The 23,987-nt window shown below is 41.9% G+C and overlaps 1 protein-coding gene across 1 annotated transcript in view; it reads left to right on the top strand.

Annotated features, from left to right (window-relative positions):
- Positions 1 to 23,987, top strand: part of USP31 (ubiquitin specific peptidase 31) — a 136,258-nt gene that overhangs the window by 701 nt on the left and 111,570 nt on the right. The window lies entirely within an intron of this gene.

Here is a 23,987-nt window from a genome sequence, read left to right as displayed (position 1 = left end):
TTTCTTTTCTTTCTTTCTTTCTTTCTTTCTTTCTTTCTTTCTTTCTTTCTTTCTTTCTTTCTTATCTTTCTTTCTTTTCTTTCTTTCTTTCTTTCCCTTCCTTCCTTCCTTTCTTCCCTTCCTTTCTTCTTTCTTTCTCTTTCTTTCTTGCTTGCCTTCCTTCCTTCCTCCCTCCTTGCTTCTTTTCTTCTTTCTTTCTCTTCTTTCTTCCTTTCTCTTTCTTTCTTGCTTGTCTTCCTTCCTTCCTCCCTCCCTCTTTACTTCTTCTTTGTCTTTCTTTCTTTCTTTCTTCCTCCCTTCTTTCCTTCCTTCTTCCCTCCCTCCCTCTTCTTTCTTTCTCTTCCTTCCTTCCTTTCTCTTTCTTTCTTGCTTGCCTTCCTTCCTCCCTCCCTCCCTCTTCTTTCTTTCTTTCTTTCCTTCTTTCTTTCTTTTCTTTCTTTTTTTTTTTTTGACAGGGTCTCCCTCTGTCACCTTGGCTGGAGTGCAGTGGTACAATCATAGCTCACTGTAGCCTCCAACTGCTGGGCTCAAGAGAGCCTCCTGCTTCAGCCTCCCAAATAACTGGAGTTACAGAGGTAAGCCACCTTGCCTGGCTTCAGCTGCCTTTTTATAGGGACTCAGATGACTACAAGAAATGAGATTAGAAAACTGCAATTGGGAGGGACCAGTTTCTCTTTGTGCGGGGGAGAAACTGAGACTCAGAGACAGGAAAGGATCTGTTCTCACCTAGAGCTTCTCAGATTTGAATGCACTTACAATCACCTATGGATGTTGTTAACATGCAGATTCTGACTCGATCAGGGTGGAGTGGGTCTTAAGAGTCTGAATTTCCAAATTCCTAGGAGATGCCTTGGTTGCTGGTCCAAGGGCTGCTTGCCCAGGTGGGTGGAAACAGGTCCAGCATTATTGGAGAGAAATTTAAAGAAAATCCTCTTAAAAATCTCAGCTGCTTCTTCTAACAATATATGCTCATTGTAAAGAATTAAAACAATAATCTGTGCCCCCACCCCTTCCCAAATAAGCATGGCTAACAGTTTGGTGATTATTTGGTGTGTGTATGTGTGTGTGTCCACATACACATATTAGTTTTATATATATGCATATACACACACACACATATATATATACACACATACATATACAATGGGATTTTGAAACACACACTATTCAAATTCTATATTTGTTTTGAATGACAATACACAGTTATATTCTCACTGTAAAATAAAGCCAGCTTTTTCTTCTTTTTGTCTTTTAAATTTATTTTTTATTTAGAGACAGGGTCTTGCTCTGTCAGCCAGGCAGGAACGTAGTGGCATGATCACGACTCACTGCAGCCTCAACTTCCTGTGGCTCCAAGGATTCTCCCACCTCAGCCTCCCAAGTAGCTGGGACCACAGGTGCATGCCACCACACCCAGATAATTTTTGTGGGGTTTTTTTGGTAGAAAAGGGGTTTTACCATGTTTCCAAGGCTAGTCTTGAACTCCTGAGTTCAAGGGATCCACCCATCTCAGCCTCCCAAAGTGCTGGAATTATAGGCATGGAATTAGGCTAGATTGGCTTTTTAAAAAATCAAGTTAAAATTTATATACAGTGAAATGTGCAATTTTTTTTGTTTGTTTTTGAGGCAAGGTCTTGCTCTGTCACCCAGGCTGGAATGCAGTAGTGTGATCATAGCTTACTGAGGCCTCCAACTCCTGGGCTCAAGAAATCCTCCTGCCTCAGATCTCAGATTACAAAATAGTAGCCAGGACTAGAGGTTTGTGCCACCACACCTGGCTAATTTCTTATTTTTGTGGAGATGGGGTTTCACTATGTTGCCCAGGCTCGTCTTGAACTCCTGGCCTCAAGAAATTTGCCTGCCTTGGCCTTTCAAAGTGTTGAGATTGCAGGTGTGAGCCACCTCACCTGGCCCAAAATGTACAAATCAAGGAGTTTTGGTAAATGTGTACACTCCTATGACCATCACCATCTGCTTCTTCAGAACAGAGTGCTATTGCCTCTAAACCACTCCGTCATCATAAAACCATAGGCAACATCCTCTCCCTCTTGAAGCATCAGTGTTCAGATTTATAAAACATACCTAGAATCTACATCTCCCCACCTCCCGGGCCACCACCATGCTCCAATTGATCATTGTCTCTCACCCGAATCATTGCCATAGGCTCCTCACTAGTCTTGCTAATTCTGCCCTCCACAGCCTATTGTCAATAAGCCAGCCAAAGAGATTCTTATTGAATTAAGGTTAGACATGCAATTTCTCCATTTAAACCCATTCAATGTCTTCTTGCTTCATTTATAATGAAAGCCAAAGTCCTTATGATCATCTACAAGGCCCTCCGTCGTCTGACTCTGTTGTCCCTCTGCCCTCATCTCTTCCTACTCACACTCTGGCATATTCTGCTTCACCTTCGCTGGCCTCCGTGCCATCCTTGGATGTGACTATGACTGGACCTAGCTTTGACAAAGTCATTTGGTTTCAGGCAACAGAAGCAGACTCAAATTAGCTCAAGCAGAATCAATAAATTATTAAATGGATGCAAGCAGAGCTCTTTTACAGAATCCAAAGAAACACAGAGGGTCTCAGGAGAATGGGAACCAGGAAAGGTCTGGATCTCTCAGGAGGAGGATTTTGTGGTCTTTCTTTGTTTTTATTAAAAATAAAAGACAGCATCTGGCTTTGTCACCCAGATGGAGTGCAGTGGTGCGATCTTGGCTCACTGAAACCTCCACCTCCCGGGCCCAAGTGATCTTCCCACCTCAGCCTCCAGAGTAACTGGAAACATAGGCATGCATTGCCACACCCAGATACATGTTGTGGTTTTGTAGAGATGAAGGTCTTTCTATATTGCCCAGGCCGGTCTCAAACTCCTGGGCTCAAGCAATCTGCCCGCGTTGGCCTCCCAAAGTGCTGGGATTACAGGTGTAAGTCACTGTGCCTGGCAGAGGATTTTGTGGGCTTTCTTGAGTTTTCAAAGCCTGTCTTATTCTCAGTGGGTCCCAAAGATGAATTTGATTGGCCACTGGCCTATGCCAATGAACTAGATTCTTTGGGTCTGGTGTATTCATTCCTGGTCCAATCAGCTAACACTGTGAGGGTAGGAACGGGTAAAACAATTATGACTGAAGAGGTTCACCACTACCAGTAAATGGGAAATTCTCAGATCATGTGGCTATGAGGAAGAAACCTTAAAACAAGTGAACCAACATTTCCCTTTGTTTTAAAAAAAGACTTCTGGTCCACTTAGGAAAAAGCAATATTAGATGAGACTTACATTGTCCCCTAAATACTAAGATTTTAGACTTAGTATTTAAGTCTAAATGGTGTAGAAGCTTAGTATTTAAGAGCAATGGTGTAGAAGCCATTTGCTTGTTTTTCTGCCGATATCCATTTCTTTTTATTTTAGAGACATCCCTGAATTTCCTTTGGAGAACCATTCAATCCTACCCACACCCCACCCAACCCCATTCATGTGGTTCAACTTAGGTTGACCCCCATCTCTGGCTCTAGCAAATCAGCTTATCTTGTCCACTCAGGTTACAGTCTTTTTTTTTTTTTTTTTTTTTTTTTTTAATGGAGTCTCACTCTGTCGTCCAGGCTGGAATGCAGTGGTGCTATCTCGGCTTACTGCAACCTCCGCCTCCTGGGTTCAAGTGATTCTCCTGCCTCAGCCTCCCAAGTAGCTGGGACTACATGTGCACACCACCATGCCTGGATAATTTTTTTTTTCTTTTTTTTAATAGAGATGGGGTTTCAACATGCTGGCCAGGCTGGTCTCAAACTCCTAACTTCAGGCAATCCACCCACTTTGGCTTCCCTCCCAAAGTGCTGGAATTATAAGCGTGAGCCACCATGTCTGGCCTTCAGGTTACAGTCTTTTGCTCAGGAGTGGGCACAGACTGAAATTCAATCCAGTGAGAGTCACACCCACCCAAGACTTTGTCTGGAATATTGCAAAGGAGAATGTCTCTTTTTACAGGGACTTCTAGCAGAAAAGACTGTGTGATCCAAGGGCTTTGGAGAGTATCACATGGGGCCTTAGAGTGAAACCAACACAAAGAAAAGCGGAGTCCAGAGATGGAGAGGATTCCAGCAAGTCTCTGGACCCAGCACTACCTAACGTTGGGTCTACCTCCTGGAATTCTTAGTCATATGAGCCAATAAACTTGCTATTGTGTTTAGGACATTTTGAGTTCAGTTTATCTTCCTCAAAACCAAAAATGTCCCAACTAATATAGAGAATAAAAATCCTGTCTTCCCTCTTGGATGTGGTGATGCCTTCTTCTGTTTCTTAAAGTGAGTGCATTTCATATCTAGTCCCAGATGAATATCTACAAACCTGAGGAACATTTTTCTATGCCAAATAACAACAGGGAGGACCCCGAGCTACTTAAAGGGATAATAGGTAATTAGAACTCTGACAGGGAATAGACTGCCCTTGATCTTAGATCTCTCTCTCTCTCTCTTTTTTTTAGATGACGTCTCACTCTGTCACCCAGGCTGGAGTGCAGTGGCGTGATTTCAGCTCACCACAACCTCTGCCTGCTGGGTTCAAGTAATTATTGTGCTTCAGCCTCCTGAGTAGCTGGGATTATAGGTGTACTCCAACATGCTTGGCTACTTTTTTTGTATTTTTAGTAGAGACGGGGTTTCACAATGTTGGCCAGGCTGGTCTCGAACTCCTGACCTCAAATGATCCACCTACCTCAGCCTCCCAAAGTGCTAGGATTACAGGTGTACATCACCACACCTGGCCAGCTATCTCAATAAGACCCAAAGTTTACCAAATTATCTTCATAGGACCTAAGGCTAATATGAGTCAGGTGTAGGGTGAATGGGACTCACATTTCCAGGATCACATTTATATTATGTAGAAGGATGGGAGGATTCTAAGAAACAATCAACAAAGTCTTCCTTATTGAAGACAAGGAAAGTCTTTCTTGCTGGGCTGATGAAGGGTAGTGGCATGCTAGAAGACTATTCTTATTTATTATTGGACCCTAATTCAATGACCTGGATGCTATTTCTGTGTATAGTCTTAGCTTAAGCCAATAGCATCAGTTGTTGAAATAGAGATATAAAGTTGGTTACGTTAATTTTCTAGGACCCTTTTTCCCCAAAGGGTACACATATGTTTCTGGCAAAAGTTAGCATCATTTTTCTAGTGTAAGACACTTTTTTTTTTTTTTTTTGTAGAGATGGGATTTCGCCATGTTGCCCAGACTGGTCTCGAACTCCTGAGTGCAAGTGATCCGCCTGCCTTGGCCTTTCAGAGTGAAGAAACATTCTTTTATTAATTAGACTCTTTTATGGGTCAAGAGAACGCACAGATTACCTATGGTGGTGGGGGTTCATTGAATGCACAGCTTCCCAACTGTGTCAAAGGGGCTTTTATTGTCCTATACCCCACCTATTTCACCCGTGTTAGTTCCACATTTTATCATGCATCACTTGAAACATTCTGCATCCAGTACTGATTTCTAATTCAGGTAAAACTGTGTATATTGCAAATATCAGAATCAAACAACCATGAACTAACTTAGGCTAAAGAATGAAACAAATTGGCTCATGAATAAGGGAGTCTGGCTTCAGGCTCAGCTTACACTTGAATTCAAAAGATGTCACCAGGATCTGGTTTTTCTGCCTTTGAGTCTTGGTTCTAATTCATTAGTGTTCACACCATTCTCTGTCCAGTGTTGTTGCAAGATGGCTGCACTAGCTCTAGCCCATACATATACATAATGCTGAGTTCAGAAGGACTGATAGCTTAAGCACATATTGTAGGACAATCTTTTTGGGCTTTATTGCCTTGTTTGAGGCATGTTTCAACTCCTTTTTTTACTTATTAGAGACGGGGTCTCATTCTGTTGCCCAGGCTGGAGGGCAGTGGTGTAATCATAGTTCACTGCAGCCTTGAATTTCTAGGCTTAAGCCTCCTGAGTAACGGATTAAAGGTGCAAGCCACCGTGCCTGGCTGTTTCAACTTCTAGTTGAACACCATGATTAGAAGAATGGGATGCATTGATTGGCTCAGGCTTGGATTATATGCTCCATCTCTGGGTAGATTCAGCTTCATACAAAACACAAGGGCTGAGAATGGGGAAGAAGTGGTTCTTTCCAAGCAAAATCAGAATAAATTCTGGATTGCAAAAACATCTCATATTGCATAGTTTCTCTACTGTTGCCTTCTTTGGCACTTGCAAACGATCATTGTCTCAGTGAAACACTCTCTTCTCTTGGCTTCTCCAATGCATTGCTTTCTCTGAAATTCTATTTATACTCCTTTGGAATGTTTGGGGTTTTCTTTGTTTTTGTTTTTGTTTTGAGACAGAGTCTCACTCTGTCACCCAAGGTGGAGTGCAGTGGTGTGATCTCGGCTCACTGCAACCTACACCTCCCAGGTTCAAGTGATTCTCCTGCCTCAGCTTCCTGAGTAGCTGGGATTACAAGCATGTGCCACCACGTCCAGCTAATTTTTGTTTGTTTGTTTGTTTGTTTTTAGTAGAGACGGGGTTTTATCATGTTGGTCAGGCTGGTCTCAAACTCCTGGCCTTGTGATCCACCCACTTCGGCCTCCCAAAGTGCTGCTCCCAAAGAGCTGTGTAAGTCACCGCACCCGGCTTTGGAACGTTTTTGCAATACCTCTGTCGAGTTTCTGGTCCTTAGAGGATCAGTGCTGGGGTCCAGGGTCTCATGAGGCTAGTCACAAGAGATAGCAGGAGATCTTAAATCTTCCATAGAGTCAGAGGAGATATAAAGATATATAAAGTGGCTTAGAAAACTTGATTAAGCTGCTACTAAGGCTTAGGCATCTGTGACCCAGAGGAGATAAGTAATCTTGCTCCCAAGTTTGACTGTTTCCAGGATTCCTACAAATCTAGAATGATGTCCCTCAGTTCTTGTGGATGTTATCTTGCTCCACCAAGATGGGATCAATGCTGTCTCTTCATGCATTCTTACTGACTTAGCCTTTTGGAGCAACCTACTGTCTTTGACCTTTGGGGAGTAGGAACCAGGGTTCTCAGATTCAGTTGTGTGGATTTCAATGATTTTTTTGATGTTGCTTCTCTTGAGAGAAGCTGGCTTTAGATATCAGCACTGCGGACAGCAACCATAGTTTCTCCTTCTACGCAGGAGGTCTCCAGTGGAAGGCTCATCTCCCATGACATGCAATTCACAATTTTAGAATGAATAGATGAAGGAGTAAAAGGGACATTCTCCAACCAGCCTATTCAGTCTGTGTGGATGAGAGATATCATGGTCAGATTACCTTTAGAACTGGACATGTACAATCAATTCTTGCTATTTGGGGTAGCTATGTTCTATAAAGCTGCCACAAACACTGAACTAGTGAATACTGAACCATTGCTCCTAGACGAAATATAGAGTTCGGTTCCTGAGAGCCTCTGGTAACAACATTTTCATCAACTGATCGATACATAACTTTGTTTTATGTGTGTTCCTGTTTAAAGTCACCTTATTTAATATATAGTTGATTCAATAACACTGAAATAATGGCCAACAGCACTATATAACTCATGCCTGAATAAAGCTTATCTAACACATAAATTTTTTCAGTAAGGCACATACAGCCTTCCTGTGCTTAGGAATATTAAATAGCACTTCAGCACTAGGGAGCAAACTCACCAACAAAACAAAAAAGGGGAAAATTGTGGCACTAAATAGACTGCAAAAAAGGACATGTGTTTACAGTATAAGAGCTGAAACAAGAGGGGAGAGTGTTGCCTTATTTGACCTCAGCTGAGAACAAGCACAGTGGGTGATTAAAATTTTCTGCTGTGGCCGGGCGCGGTGGCTCAAGCCTGTAATCCCAGCACTTTGGGAGGCCGAGACAGGTGGATCGCGAGGTCAGGAGATCGAGACCATCCTGGCTAACACGGTGAAACCCCATCTCTACTAAAAAATACAAAAAACTAGCCGGGCGAGGTGGCGGGCGCCTGTAGTCCCAGCTACTCGGGAGGCTGAGGCAGGAGAATGGCATGAACCCAGGAGGCGGAGCTGGCAGTGAGCTGAGATCCGGCCACTGCACTCCAGCCTGGGCGACAGAGCGAGACTCCGTCTCAAAAAAAAAAAAAAAAAAATTTCTGCTGCTTGGCACATGTCCCTAAAGGCATTGCAAGTATTGATTTTAGGGTTACAAATAAATTCTAGTAAGTAGGCAAATTTGCAAATATGAAATCCATGAATAATGAGAATTGATTGTTTTTGTTGTTGTTGTTGTTTAGTTTTCTTTAAACCTGTGGGTTGGTTCTTCATCTTTTGGATTTTTCTCCAGGTCTCAGAATACAAAAGATACTCAGAAGTTATGGAAGCTGATGTCCTTACAATGGCCCATAAGGCCCTACATGATTTCATTCATTCTCCCTTTTCTTGAGTCTGAGAGCGTAGAGTTAGGTTATTGATTTGAGATCTTTCTTCTTTTTTAATATAGGTGTCCACAGGTGTAAATTTCCCCCAATAACTGCTTAAGCTTCATCCCATCATTTTCATATGTTGTGTCATTTTTACTCATCTCAAAATATTTTCTAATTTCCCTGTTGGGTTTTTTTAATTTTTATTTATTTATTTTTTTTGAGATGGAGTCTTGCACTGTCACCCAGGCTGGAATGCAATGATGTAATCTCTGTTCACCGCAACTTCCACCTCCTGAGTTCAAGCAATTCTGCCTCAGCCTCCCAAGTAGCTGGGATTACAGGCTCCCGCCACCACGTTCTACTATTTTTTGTATTTTTAGTAGAGATGGGATTTCACTATGTTGACTAGGCTGGTCTTGAACTCCTAACCTCATAATCCACCCTCTTCAGCCTCCCAAAGTGCTGGGATTACAGGCATGAGCCACCGCGCCCAGACGGTAGTTTCTTTTTTGATCCAATATTTATTTGGGAGAGTCTTAATTGTCACATATTTGTGAATTTCCCAAATTGCTTTCTGTCACTGATTTACAATTCCACTCAATTGTGCTCAGAGTACAATGGCTCCCAAGTGTAGTGTGAAGTGCTATCTAGTATTCCTAAGCACAGGAAGGCTGTATGTGCCTTACTGAGAAAGGCATGTGTTAGATAGACTTTATTAAAGCATGAATTATAGTGTTGTTGGCCGTGATGTCAATGTTATTGCATCAACTACATATTAAATAAGGTGACCTTAAACGGAAACACACATAAAGCAAAGTTACATATTGATCAGTTGATGAAAATGTTGTGACCAGAGGCTCTCCGAAACCTAACTCTGTATTTTGTCTAGAAGCAATGGTTGACCTTCTCCCCATTTTAACCTGAGCTGCCTAATGCACAGTGGGGCTGGGGCGGGGCTGGGGAAGCAGGGCTGAATCTTGGATCCTGGGGAAAGTTAAAGATGCAGAAGGTGTCAGCTTTCTGTAGTGCAGTTCCCTTCCTGGTCCTTGCCACACAGCACCTTCTACAGAGACTAGCTCTGTGGGTGGCGGGGACCCCCACATGCCCCACTGCTTCCCCTCCCTGCTGCCCGTGCTGCTTCTCCAAGCCTGCTGTTGGAGCTCTGATTGGGGGAGTAGATGGCTGCCTTGTGAGCTTGGGGGACTGGGGCATCTGCCTGGGTCTCTGCGGAGACCAGCTTATGGGTGTGGTCTGTCCAGACATGTTGTTTCAAAAGCGGTGGGCGTGAGCTAGCAAGCAAAGCATCCTCACAGTTGATCAATAACTTTTCTTGGTTTTATACCATTGCGTCTTCATTTCACATTGGAATAAAGCGAGTTTTTGAAACCTGGCCAAAAAAAAAAAAAAAAAAAAGAAGAAGAAGAACAAGTAAAAAAAGTAAGCTGTAAGCTAACATTCACTAAATTTAAGCTCTAAGAGAGCAGAGATTTTGTCTGTTTGTATTGGATTAAAAAAAGAAGAATGGATGTTCAACATACAATTCTTTCAGTTTTCTTTCTTTCTCTTTCTTTCTTTCCTTTCTCTTCCTTTCTCTTTCTTTCTTTCTTTCTTTCTTTCTTTCTTTCTTTCTTTCTTTCTTTCTTTCTTTCTTTCTTTCTTTCTTTCTTTCTTTCTCTCTCTCTCTCTCTTTCTTTCTCTCCCTCTTCCTTTCTCTCCCTCTTTCTTTCTCTCCCTCTTTCTTTTTCTTTCTTTTCTTCTTTTCTTCCCTCCTTCCTTCCTTTTTTTTCCTTTTTTTTTTTTTGGAGACAGAGTTGTGGTCTGTTGTCCAGTCTGGAGTGCAGTGGCATGATCACAGCTCACTACAACCTCTGCCTCCCAAGCTCAAGTGATTCTCCTGCCTCAGCCTCCTGAGTAGCTGGGACTACAGGTGCATGCCATCATGCCCAGTTAATTTTTGTATGTTTTGTAGAGGGACGTTTTCTCCATGTTGCCTAGGCTGCTCTAGAACTCCTGGGATCAAGCAGTTGCCTGCCTTGGCCTCCCAAAGTGCTGGGATTTCAGATGTGAGCCAGCACACCCTGCCAGCTTTATCGTATACTTAAAAAACTTCATAATAAAAAGTTTAGAAAGTAAGAAGTAAAATAACATATATGGTAATATGTGTAATATAAATATCTATACTGTATAAAATATGCCATGTGGCAGTATCAATGACATAATATGTACATTTCTAGGTTTTTTATTCATTTACAGATGAAGATAATCTGTTGCTCCATGGTCTGATCAATAGCCTACCCAATGATTGATTGATCTTTTTCAATGTTTTAAGCATCTTTTGGTAAATAATCAACTTAAACTAGCAGGAGGGAATTTTGCTATTTGAAAAGGTATTAATGGTTTAAGGACTGTCTCTTTTTCAAAACTTTGAAATGTACTTAAATTTTGTTTAACAACATAGTAAGCAATATTTAAATATTAAAATTTTGCTCAATAATCACTCACCTCAGACACAAAAATCTCACCTCATTGTTAACAATTTTGTGTATTCTTTTAGGCTTAAAAATTGTTATATAAATATAGAAAACTACATATATTACCTAAGTGGACTTATATTTTTCTGTAATTTTTTTCGTGTAACTATAAATTATGGTAATCTTTCACTATAAATCCATAAAGAGATATCTTATTCTTTTTAATGGTCTCACAATATTTCCAATACTTTTTGGTCTATAGATATTTTTCCTTATCCCATTTAGATGGCAAGTTTTCATGAAAATATGATACAATTATGCAAAAAAAAAAGTTTAAAGTTTAAAGTGAAAACAGCATCTTTGAAGAGATTCCAGGTTTTCTCTAGACCATGCTAATCAGGTTTACCCCTGCAATTTAATTCAAGATATTTAATAGAAGCCTTCAAATTTTATTTTCTAAAGCACTAGATCATGATGTTATTGGTGACCCTCTGGGGTTGGACAGGGTGCAATCAATTAAGATTACAGTCAGCTCTGAGTATTAGGAGCCCAGATTAATCGTGACTTAAACAACTAAGTAGGCTCAGGTGGAAATGTGTAACTCTAATGCATATATTTATTTTTTTGTTTGTTTATTTGTTTGTTTTTTAGATGGAGTTTCACTTTTGTTGCCCAGGCTGCAGTGCAATGGTGCAATCTTGGCTCTCTGGAACCTCTATTTCCCAGGTTGAAGTGATTCTCCTGCCTCAGCCTCCCAAGTAGCTGGGATTACAGGCATGTGCCACCACACCTGGCTAATTTTGTATTTTTAGTAGAGATGGGGTTTCAACATGTTGGCCAGGCTGGTCTTGAACTACTGACCTCAGGTGATCCTCCCACCTTGGCCTCCCAAAGTGGAGGATTACAAGCGTGAGCCATCGCACTCGGCCTTAATGGATATATTTTAAAAGAATATTTCTTGGCAAGGATGTAGGGAAACTACATCTCTCATATATTGAGAGATTGGTGGGAGCGTCATATGGCATGGCCACTCTGGAAAACAGTTTGGGAGTTTCTTGTAAAACTAAACATACACTTACCACAAAACCTAGCAATTGCATTCTTGGGCATTTCCCCCAGAAAAATAGAAACTTGTGTTTAGACAAATACCTGTCTATTTAACACATACATGAATGAGTGCATGTTAAATACCTGTACATCAATGTTCATAACAGCTTTATTTTAATAGACACAAACTGGGAATAAAAGGAATGTCCTTCAGTGGGTGAATGATTAAACAAACTCTGGTTCATTCATACAATGGAATACTACTCAGCAATAAAAAAGAATGAAATACTGATACATGCAATGGCTTGGACGAACTTTTTCATTGTGCTTAGTGAAAAAACGTCAATGTTAAGAGGTTATGTACCACATCTCCCTTTACATAACATTCTCAAACTGACAAAACTATAGAGATGGAGAACAGACTGGTGGTGGCTAAGGGACAGGGACTGGGATAAAAGCATATGGATGGAAATATAGAGGGGCAGCAGGAGGGAGTTCCTTTATGATGATAGACCAGTTCTGTATCTTCATTGTGGTATGGCTACATTAATCTATACATGAGTTTGGATTGCACAGACACCCCTCCCCACCCCACACATAAATGAATGCACGTTAAAATTGGTGAAATAAAATCTGTGGTCTAGTCAACAATTGTGTACTAATGTCAATTTCCTAGTTTTGACATTTTGCTTTAGTTATGTAAGATGTCCCCATAAGTAGAAGCTGAGTGAAGGGCTCAAGGAACTCTACGAGGGCCAGGCACAGTGGCTCATACCTGTAATTCCAGCACTTTGGGAGGCCAAGGTGGGTTTAGTTTGAACCTAGCAGTTCAAGACCAGCCTGGGCAACATAGGGAGATCCATCTCTACAAAACAATACAAAAGCTAGCCAGGCATGGTGATGTGCACCTGTAGTTCCATCAACTCAGTGGTCTGAGGCAAGAGGATTGTTTGATCTAGAGAGGTTGAGGCTGCAGTGAACCAAGATTGGGGCCACTGAACTCCAGCCGGGGTGACAGAGTGAGACCCTGTCTCAAACAAACAAACAAACAAACAAAACAAAACAGAAACACACCAAGAAAAGAAACTCTATGTACTAATTTTATAACTTCTTATAATTATTTCAAAATAAAAAGGTACATTTAAAAAAATTGAAAACCAATGATCTAAGCTTCCATCTCAAACAAGAACAAGAACAGTAAATTAAACCCAAATCAGTTGGAATGAAGAAAATAATAAAGAGTAGAGATCAACAAAGTAATGAAGATAAGTTTTTCAATATAAAGTTTTGATCTCTGGTAGTGTAAGTTCTCATTCTTCAAGACTATTTTGTCTGTTCTAGGTATCTTGCATGTCTTCATAAAATTTAGAATTAGCTTGTCAAATTCTATACATAAAAAATGAGCTTGCTGCTATTTTGATAGAGAATGTGCTGAATCTACAGATCAATTTTGTGAGAACGACATTTTTACAATATTGAGTCATCTAACCATGAACATGGTATATCTTTCCATTTATTTAGGGCTTCTTAATTTCTATCAGCAATGTTTTATAGTTTTCAGTGCAGGAGTCTTACATGTTTCCTGTCAGATTTATTTCTAGGTATTTGATGAGTTTTGCTATTGTTACAAATGATTGTGTTTTCCATTTCATTTTCTTTTCCTTTTTCTTTTTCTTTTAGAGATGGGATCTTGCCCTGTCACCCATGCTGGAGTGTGGTGGCACAATCATGGCTCATCGCAGCCTTGAATTCCTGGGCTCAGGTGATCCTCCCATCTCAGCCTCTCAAGTAGCTGGGATTACAGGCACCAGCCACCACGCCTCACTGATTTTTAATTTTTGTTGTTGTTGTTGTTGAGATAGGAGTCTCGCTATGTTGCTCAGGCTGGTCTTGAACTCCTGGCTTCAAGCAGTCCTCCCTCTCTGGACTCCCAAATTATTGGAATTTCAGGTATGACTTATCACACCCAGTCTTTAATTTTATTTTCTACTTGTGTGTTACTAATACGTTGGAATTAGTGCAACTGTTCAAGGATGTCGTCAAGAATCAGCCTCCTGTTTTCCATGGCTTCTCCATCCTTAGCATGTGGTTTTCATCGTCAGGGTCACAAAATGACTACTGCATCCTCAAGCCTGGAATACCCTTTCCCAAGAGGAAGAAGCAGCAAGTGACAAGGTGGAAAAGATAGCACTGAGATCAAGAAAGAAAAATTTTCTCAGAAGTCACTACAGATTTCTGTTCTATTTTAGTCATTAGGAGGCAAACTGGGATTTTTAAATTTTTAATTTAATTTAATTTTATTTTTAGACAGGGTCTCACTCTGTCATTCAGGCTGGAGTGCAGTGGTGCAATCACTGGGTTTGAGTGACTGGCTCACTATAGCCTCTAACTCTGGGGTTCAAGTGATCCTCTTGCCTCAGCTTCCTAAGTAGCTGGAACTACAGGCATGTGCCACCACACCCAGCTTCCCAGCTTTTTTTTTTTTTTTTTTTTTTTTTTAAATAGAGACAGGGTCTCACTATGTTGCCTAGGCTGGTCCTGAATTCCTGGCCTCTAGTCATCTTCCTGCCCTGGGTTCCCAGAGTACTGGAATTACAGGTATGAGCCACTGTGCCTGGCTGAAAATGAGATTTTAAAATTAGGTACATTGCTGCTCCAAATAGAATCAATGTTCTATTGGTAAATCATAAGAGGAGAAAAGATATTAGGTGGGAAACCAGCAATGTCAGTCACAACATAGAAAAGGATTTAGCAGTTTCATGGCACCATGTACTCCTACCATTCTCTCAATATGGTTAAGGCACAGTTTTTATTTAATGTTCTACGTTATTATGATTATGCAAATATTATTCCCTACTGATCCGTGCCAAGTACTATGATTACATTTTCTCTTTTGGTCAACTTCTGTATTTTCCTTGGAATTATGGCTTCTTGTTTTTGTTTGCTCAGTTTTCTCTGTCACTATCTCTAATTCTTTCTTTTCTTTTCTTTTCTTTTTCTTTCTTTTTTTTTTGAGATGAAATTTTGCTCTTGTTGTACAGGCTGGAGTGCAATGGCACGATCTCAGCTCACCGCAACCTTCACCTCCCAGGTTCAAGCAATTCTGCCTCCACCTCAGGTAGCTGGGATTACAGGAATGTGCCACCAAGCCCAACTAATTTTGTATTTTTAGTGGAGATGGGGTTTCTCCATGTTGGTCAGGCTGGTCTCGAACTCCTGACCTCAGGTGATCTGCCCATCTCAGCCTCCCAGAGTACTGGGATTACAGGCGTGAGCCACTGTGCCTGGCTGCTGTCTCTAATTCTTTCTAAGCTCTCCAACAGAATTGCAAAATTCTGCTAAAAATATTTTTTTCATGTTGTCAGGCACATCAAATTTGTCTTTTAATTCCCTCCCTGGACATATCTCTCCTAGGGCCTCCTATAAGTTTACTCAGTCTAAACTGGTTGTTCTCCAAGCATTCTGGAATTTTCTGTGGACTCTCTCTGTGTTATGTTTTCTGTATCCTGGCTCTCCTGCCAATCTTTATGGCTTAATCTTTCATTTTGGTTGACCATATTTTCCAATAGCTTCCTGACAAAGAAGTCATAAGAAGGACATTTTTTGAGACAATGCATGAAAATGCCTTTATTCCACCCTCACACTTGATTGATAGTTTGGGAATAGAATTCCGTATTGGAAATAATATTTCCTTCTTATTCTGAAAGCATTACTTCATTGTGTTTTGCTTCTTGTGTTGCTTTTAAAAGTCTGAGGACATTCTGATTGTCTTTTTTCTGATTGTCACATTTATTTATTTATTTATTTACTTATTTATTTATTTTGAGACAGTCTTACTCTGGGTTACAGTGCAGTGGCGCCATCTCGGCTCACAGCAACCTCTGCTTTCTGGGTTCAAGCCATTCTCATGCTTCAGTTTCCTAAGCAGCTGGGACTACAGGCGCGCCACCATGCCCAGCTGATTTTTTGTTTATTTTTGTAAAGACAGGGTTTCACCATGTTGGCTAGGCTGGTCTCAAACTCCTGGCCTCAAGTGATCCACCTACCTCAGCCTCCCAATGTTACTTTTTAATGTAACTCTGTGGCGTGTGCTTTTTCATTATAGACATTTCAAAGCTATATCTGTTTTTGGTGATCTAAAATTTCCTATTATGTTGGTGCAAAATGAATTGCGGTTTTGCCATTACTATAGCACCAACCTAATAATGACATGCTTCAGCATGGGTCTTTCAAAAACACATTGCGCTGGATGCTTTTAATCTGGACACTCATGTTCTTCAGTTCTGAACATTTTCTTCTATTATTTTCTGATGGAGATTACCACTCTTCTTGTATAACTCCTGTCAGGTGATTATTAATGTTCAATGAATTAATTATCTAATTTTATTATGATTTTCTCTTTTCTTTGCATCTGTTTACTTTTTTATTCTACTTTTTAGGAGATTTCTACAAGTTTATTTTCCAACTCTTCTTTTCAATTTAAACTTCTTCTACCAAATCTTTAGTCTGGGCACGGTGGCTCATGCCTGTAATCCCAGCACTTGGGGAGGCCAAGACAGGCAGATCACCTGAGCCTGAGCTCAGGAGTTCAAGACCAGTCTGGTCAACATGGCAAAACCCCGTCTCTACTAACAATACAAAAAATTAGCCAGGCAGGTGGCACACGCCTGTAATCCCAGTTACTTGGGAGACTGAGACAGAAGAATAGCTTGAACCTGGGAGGTAGAAGTTGCAGTGAGCTGAGATTGTTCCATTGCACTCCAGCCTGGTCGACAGGGTGAGACTCTGTCTTTAAAAAAAATAAAAATAAAAATAAATAAATAAATAAAAGGACCTCATGGGGACTTGATATAGAGTGCTGAAGATTACCTGGACAAAAACAAAAATTTAGAAGATGCTGTCAGTGATCATGTTTATAATGCAATGGATAATGTGTAATTGAATTCAAAACTTTAGAAATGAAATTTGAGGGTAGAGGAGGGATTTTTAGAAAGCTGGTGTCAGTTAAACATATCAGTTTTCTTCTGCCCCACACCAGAAGTTTACTAAAATCAGAGTAAAAGAGTAAAAAAGATGTAGATGCACAACAGAGAGCTCAGAAGAGGAGAACCCAGTCAAGGAGGGATTGTGTAAGTCAAGGTTCCGTTGGAAAAGCAGAAAACAACTTGTATATTTCAAGTAGGAAAGGTTTGAATATGGGGAATTTCAGGCTTACCCCACCATTGGAAGGCTGGGGAAACGAAGGGCAGGCAAGTCACTGCCACCAGTCTCAGATGATAGCACTGAAGTGAGTGAATCTCACCACCTCCCATGGAAACTCTGTGCATCTTTTAAGGGCTAGACTGGGACTGGAGTAGGACTAGTGAGGCAGTCTTCTCAGGTACAAGTTTTAAGGGGGCATCAAAGAATATTTTAGTGCAGCCGGGCGCGGTGGCTCAAGCCTGTAATCCCAGCACTTTGGGAAGCTGAGACGGACGGATCACGAGGTCAGGAAATCGAGACCATCCTGGCTAAAACGGTGAAACCCCGTCTCTACTAAAAAATACAAAAAACTAGCCGGGTGCGGTGGTGGGCGCCTGTAGTCCCAGCTACTCGGGAGGCTGAGGCAGGAGAATGGCGTAAACCCGGGAGGCGGAGCTTGCAGTGAGCTGAGATCCGGCCACTGCACTCCAGCCTGGGTGACAAGGCGCAACTCCAGTCTCAAAAAAAAATAAATAAATAAAAGAATATTTTAGTGCAATATATATACACATACATATATATATGTAAAATATATGTATGTGTATCTTTTTTGGAGACAGAGTCTCACTCTGTCCCCCAGGTTGGAGTGCAGTGGCATGATCTTGGCTCACTGCAACCTCCGCCTCTTGGATTCAAGTGATTCTCCTGCCTAAGTCTCCCAAGTAGCTGGAATTACAGGCACCCACCACCACACCTAGCTAATTTTTGCATTTTTAGTAGAATCAGGGTTTCACCATATTGGCCAGGCTGGTCTCGAACTCCTGACCTCAAGTGATCCACCGACCTTGGCCTCCCAAAGTGCTAGGATTACAGGTGTGAACCACTGCATCCAGCCATGGAGTATATTTTTAAGCATTATTTATTTATTTATAGAGGTGAGGGGTCTTGCTATGTTGCCCAGGCTGGTCTCCAACTCCTGGCCTTAAGCAATCCTCCCACTTTAGCCTCCCAAGTAGCTGGGACTGTAGGCTCAAGCCACCATGCCCATCAAACAAAATTTTTTTTCATTGACAAGGAATAATTACGTGTTTATGGAGTACCATGTGATGTTTTGATCTATGAGCGCATTGCAGAAAGAACCAATCCAGCTAATTAACATTTCAATGCAATATTTTTAAAAAGCAAACAATGTGAAAAAAAAAACCCATGATCAACAAAATGTCCAAATTTTTAATAAAAACAACATCCCATCCTGCACTTGCACAACCCTCTCTCACTCACGTCTGCCTCATCTCATCTCTGCTCAAGAGCTCTGTGAGGACTAAGTTACTGTCTTCTTAGCGACCCACAGCCCTGAGATGGGTCATTTGCAACAGCGTACCTGGAAGCCAATAAGACCTCAGGTCTGCAGTTCTATTCATCCAGTCTGCCCACAGCTGCTGCCAAAGAACAGCTTTTTGTTTTGTCTTCCAAATCTTTGCAAGTACCTCTCATTGGCAATCTCTAAGAAAGAGATTTTTGAAAAAGTAATTCTGTGATGCAGAGAACACTGTAGAAGAGGGAGGGAATGCTGTCAGGTTAATAACAGACAATCCAGCAGAGAGATGTCAAGAGGTTTCAAAAAGCTGGAAATCAGGTGAAGATATTAGCAGTATTGAGAACTGTAGCTCTCAAATACTTGCAGAGAGGAAGCCAACAGCAGCACATTGACAGAAGAGGAACATCGCCATCTTGGATAAGTACTGCCATTCTAAAGTTCCCCTTGATCAAAAACTGCCTAATTCTAAAGGGCATCAACCTAATGGCTAAGGTCAGCATGAACATAAACCACAAATGACATCTCTGATCAGAAACATTCCAAACCCCTCCTCGACTGGAGATATGCCAGCCCCAAGATAACCTCCCCTCTGACCGGAGAGATGTTAGCCCCAAGATAACCTCCCCCATGACCAGAGACATTCCAACCCCACCATAAACTTCTGCCCTGCAAACCTGTAATAAGCTCTCTCACTCTAAAACCGAAAAATGCTCTTAGTCTGTAAGAGAGAGCACTCCTGACAGAAATCAACTAGAAGCCCCTCTTAGATTTATTCTCCAAAATAAACCTGTCTTTGTTGAGCCACTTTTCATGTTTCTTTCCTCTTTCTTTAACTCTTACACACATCTTCACAGAGTCTCTAACATGTCAGTGTTACAGACTGCATTGTGTTCCTCCAAAATTTATTCATTTATTTTTATTTATTTATATGTTTTGGGACGGAATCTCACTCTGCTGCCCAGGCTGGAGTATAGTGACACGATCTTGGCCCACTGTAAGCTTCACCTCCCAGGTTCAGGCAATTTTCATGCCTCAGCCCCCTGAGTACCTAGGATTACAGGCATGCGCCACTGCACCCAGCTAATTTTTTTTTTTGTATTTTTAATAGAGGCAGGGTTTGGCCATGTTGCCCAGGCTGGTCTGAAACTCCTGGCCTCAAGTGATCCACCTGCCTTGGCCTCCCGAAGTGCTGGGATTGCAGGCATGAGCCGCTGCACCTGGACTCCTCCAAAATTTCTATGTTGAAGTCTTAACCCCTAGTAACTCAGAATATGATTGTACTTGGAGATAGTTTTTAAAGAGGAAATTAATGTTAAATGAAGTCATCTGGGTGAGCTGTAATACAATATGACTGGTGTCCTTATAAGAAGAGGGATTGGGACACAGACACGCAGAGGGAAGACCATGTGAAGACACGGGGATGAGAAGGTGGCCATCTACAAGCTAGGGAGAGAGGCCTCAGAAGAAATCAACCCTGCCAACACCTCAATCTCAGACTTTCAACCTCCTAAATTGTGAAAAAAAAAAGTCTGTTGTTTAAGCCACCCAATCTATGATATTTGGTTATGGGAGACTGCATTAGTCAGGGTTCTTGAGAGGGACAGAACTAATAGGAGAGATGTATATCTATTCAACGGAGTTTATTAAGAATTGACTCACACGATCACAAGGTGAAGTCCCACAATAGGCCATCTGCAAGCCAAGGAGCCAGGAAGCCAGTCCAAGTTCCAAAACCTCAAAAGTAGGGAAGCTGATAGTGCAGCCTTCAGTCTGTGGCCGAAGGCCTGAGAGCCCCTGGCAAACCACTGGTGTAAGTCCAAGAGCCCCAAAAGCCGAAAAACTTGGAGTCTGATGTTCAAGAGCAGGAAGCATCCAGCATGGGAGAAAGAAGAAGGCCGGAAGACTCAGCAAGTCAAGTCCATTTTTATAAAAGCGGCCTGCTGTTATTCTAGCCACACTGGCAGCTGATTAGATGGTGCCCACCCAGGTTGAGGGTGGGTCTGCCTCTCCCAGTCCACTGACTCAAATATTAATCTCTTTTGGCAACACCCTCACAGACACACCCAGGAACAATACTTTGCATCCTTCAATCCAATCAAGTTGACACTCAGTATTAACCATCACACAGGCTTAACTAACATAGTCAGGAATTGGAGGCATCAGATGCAGCAAAAGCTGGGTAAGCTTAAGCATGGGGCTTAACAGAGGGATCCTAGTTGAAAGTCTATATGTTTAGATCCTTAGGGAACCTCACTCATCACACATATCCAGGCAATTATACTTCTAGCCCCTGCCCTCCAGCATGAAGGGGGGTCAACAAAGACATTAAACTAGAGAGGCTCCAAGTTCAAAGAAGCAAGGCTCCAAGTTCAACAAGCAAGTCCTTTACCTAGTAAAGGGCTGGAAAGAAAAATAATTCTGAAAACTGGGGAACCAAGTAGAAGATTGCAACCTAAAGATAGAGACATTAGCCCTGACCTAATCTACTTCTGCCTTTTGGTCCCAGACTGGTGTAGGTGACAATCAGCAGGAAATTGGGCATTCTTTTCAGGAGAAATAGACAAGGCTCTGAAAAGGTCTGCATGTGGTGACATTTGAGGGTCTGACACAAATGGCTGGCTTCCTTCTGAATATCTTATATTTGGTCCTCTGAGTTGAAAAGCCCCACCTCACAAGCACAGCCTTTTAGTATTTCACTGTTAAAGATAATAGCCCACAGCCAGGCACAGCCTGCCGAGTAGCTGGGATTACAGGTACCCACCAGTGCACCGGGCTAATTTTTGTATTTTCAGTAGAGATGGGGTTTCACCATGTTGGCCAGGCTGGTCTCGAACTCCTGACCTCGTGGTCTGCCTGCCTTGGCCTCCCAAAGTGCTGGGATTACAGGCGTGAGCCACCGCACTCGCCTATTTATTTTTAATTTTTTTAAAGACAGAGTCTTCTCTGTCTGCAGGCTGGAGTGCACTGCAATCATAGCTCACTGAAGCCTCAAATTCCTGGGCTCAAGAAGTCTTCCTGCCTCAGCCTCCCAAGTAGTTTGGACTATAGTTATATTTTTAAAATTAGCCACAACACCTGACTAATTTTTTCAAATCTCTTCTTTTTTTTTTTTTTTTTTTTTGCCTTGCCAGACACGGTGGCTCATGCCTGTAATCCCAGCACTTTGGGAGGCCAAGGTGGGAGGATCACTTGAGCTCAGGAGTTCGATAACAGCCTGGCACCATGGCAAAATCCTGTCTCTACAAAAGAATGCAAAAAATTAGCAGGATGTGGTGACGTGCACCTATAGTTCCAGCTACTCAGGAAGCTAAGGTGGGAGGATTGCTTGAGACTAGGAGGTCAAGGCTGCAGTGAGCTGTGATTGTGCCACTGCACTCCAGCCTGGGTGAAAGAGTGAGACCTTGTCTCAAAAAAAAAAAAAAAAAAAAATTAGAAATGGAGGTTTTACCATGTTGCCCAGGGTAGTCTCAAATTCCTGGAATGAGGTCTCACATTTTCCGATCCCTTGCTTGTCTCCTCCACCTCATCTTTGGCCATTTCCTGCTTTGCTCAGTTCATGGCAGCCACTCTGATGTGCTGGTTCTTCTTGGAACAGGCCCGACTTATTTCCAATATGGGCCTTTAGCATTTCCTCTTTCTTGCCTCTGTCTAGATGGTCCCCAGATTTCCATAGGTGCCTGTTGCCACACCTCATTCAGTTCCCTGCTCAAATATCCTTCCTCAGAGAGGCTATCTTCAACGTTCTACATAACATACTCTCTGCCCACCGCTTCCTGTCTCTTTTCTTGGTTTTGTTTTTCTTCCAAGCGATTCACAGTAGCTGAAATTATATTACACACAGTATTTGTGTGTTTGCTTATTTTCTGTTGTCTTCCCCTAGCATGTAAAATACTTTGTATTTTCACCGTGACACCCCCAAAATCTTTTTTTTTTTTTTGAGACAGGATCTTGCTGTGTTGCCCAGGCTGGAGTGCAGCCGCACAATCACAGCTCACTGCAACCTGTAACTCCTGGCTTCAAGCAGATCCTCCTGCCTCCGCCTCCCAAAGTGCTGGGATTACAGGCCTGAGCCATTGCATCCAGCCTGTCCCCAGAATCTTGAACAGGTATCTATCACATAGTAAGCACTCTAAATATTTGTCAAATATGTACACTGGAATGAATCTCATGATTCTCATATTTTTTGGGAAAAAAATGTAAAGGTTTTATTTCTTCTTTCCATTATGTGCTGGTGTAACTTAGATGTCTGGAATTTTCCTAGGTCTTTGGAAGACTTCTTGGGCAGGACCAGGTTCTCTGTTCTATTGTTCCTGACTCCTTCTGAGATGATTGTAGGATTCCCAGGACAATCTGCCCTCTGCCCTTTGTCATATGAGTAAGGGTCACCAGAGTCCCTCTCTTCTGGCCTGCTTGATTGCAGAGACCTGGAAGCTAAGAGCCTTACTGTCTGCTCCTCGTACCAAACAAACGTAGCACTTGCATCTCAGGGTGCCCAGATGTGACCTCTCCCTCAAAGGAATGAGTGTTTCCTCAGCCATTCTGATGTCATCCTTTCAAAACTTTGTGCTTTCTAAATGTTGTTTTTGGAATTTTTTCATGCCTTTTTAAAAACTTAAATGCAGTTTTTTTTCTTCTTTTGAGATAGAATTGACCTCCCTATCCCCAGATCCAGAGAGTAAATTGAGTGAATTCTTGTAACTACTGAAAACACATCATTTAAATTGTTCTGGAGCCTAAAGAAAATGGGCACACTTCAGGTTTCGTTTTTAAGCTAGTAAAACCGAAATCTGATGAGGATAGCGCACGTACACACACACACAAACACACACACTACAAGCTGGTTTTCTCACATAGATATGAAATTCTGTATGAAATATAAGTAGGGCCGGGCTCAGTGGCTCACACCTGTAACCCAGTGTTCTGGGAGGCTGAGGTGAGAGGATCACTTGAGGCTAGGAGTCTGAGAACAGCCTGAACAACACAGCAGGATCTCATCTCTACAGAAAAATAATGAAATTAGTGGGGCAGATGGTACATACCTGTAGTCCCAGCTATTTGAGAGGCAGAGATGGCAAGATCACTTGAGCCCAGGGGGAGTCTGAGGTTACTATGAGCTATGATTGTGCCACTGCACTCCAGCTTGGGCGATAGAACAAGACCCTGTTTCAAAACATAAATTTAGTAAATAGATAAAGCAACAATTTAATGTTATCAATATGACATACCACATTAATGATATGTAGTGGACCTTTGTCCATTTTGACTGTCCTGCATTGAGTAATCTCCTGTTTTGGGGGAACCTCAAGATAGATGAGAGGCAGCTTTGTCTCCCACTATGGAAGCTGGAGGAAGATGGTGGTTCCTTCCCTACTTTCCAGCTGCTGGTGACAGACCTAGGACCTAGCCCAACCAAAAGGTTGCTTCATTTTGAACTTAGAATGCTGAAGGTATGGGCCGGGCGTGGTGGCTCAAGCCTGTAATCCCAGCACTTTGGGAGGCCAAGATGGGCGGATCACGAGGTCAGGAGATCGAGACCATCCTGGCTAACACAGTGAAACCCCGTCTCTACTAAAAAATACAAAAAACTAGCCAGGC

This window comes from Colobus angolensis, unplaced genomic scaffold, assembly GCF_000951035.1.
Source record: "Colobus angolensis palliatus isolate OR3802 unplaced genomic scaffold, Cang.pa_1.0 Scaffold468, whole genome shotgun sequence".
In the NCBI taxonomy this organism is placed as follows: domain Eukaryota; kingdom Metazoa; phylum Chordata; class Mammalia; order Primates; family Cercopithecidae; genus Colobus; species Colobus angolensis.
The sequence above is the reverse complement of the archived record's forward strand: the minus strand, read 5'-3'. Positions and strand labels throughout refer to the sequence as shown.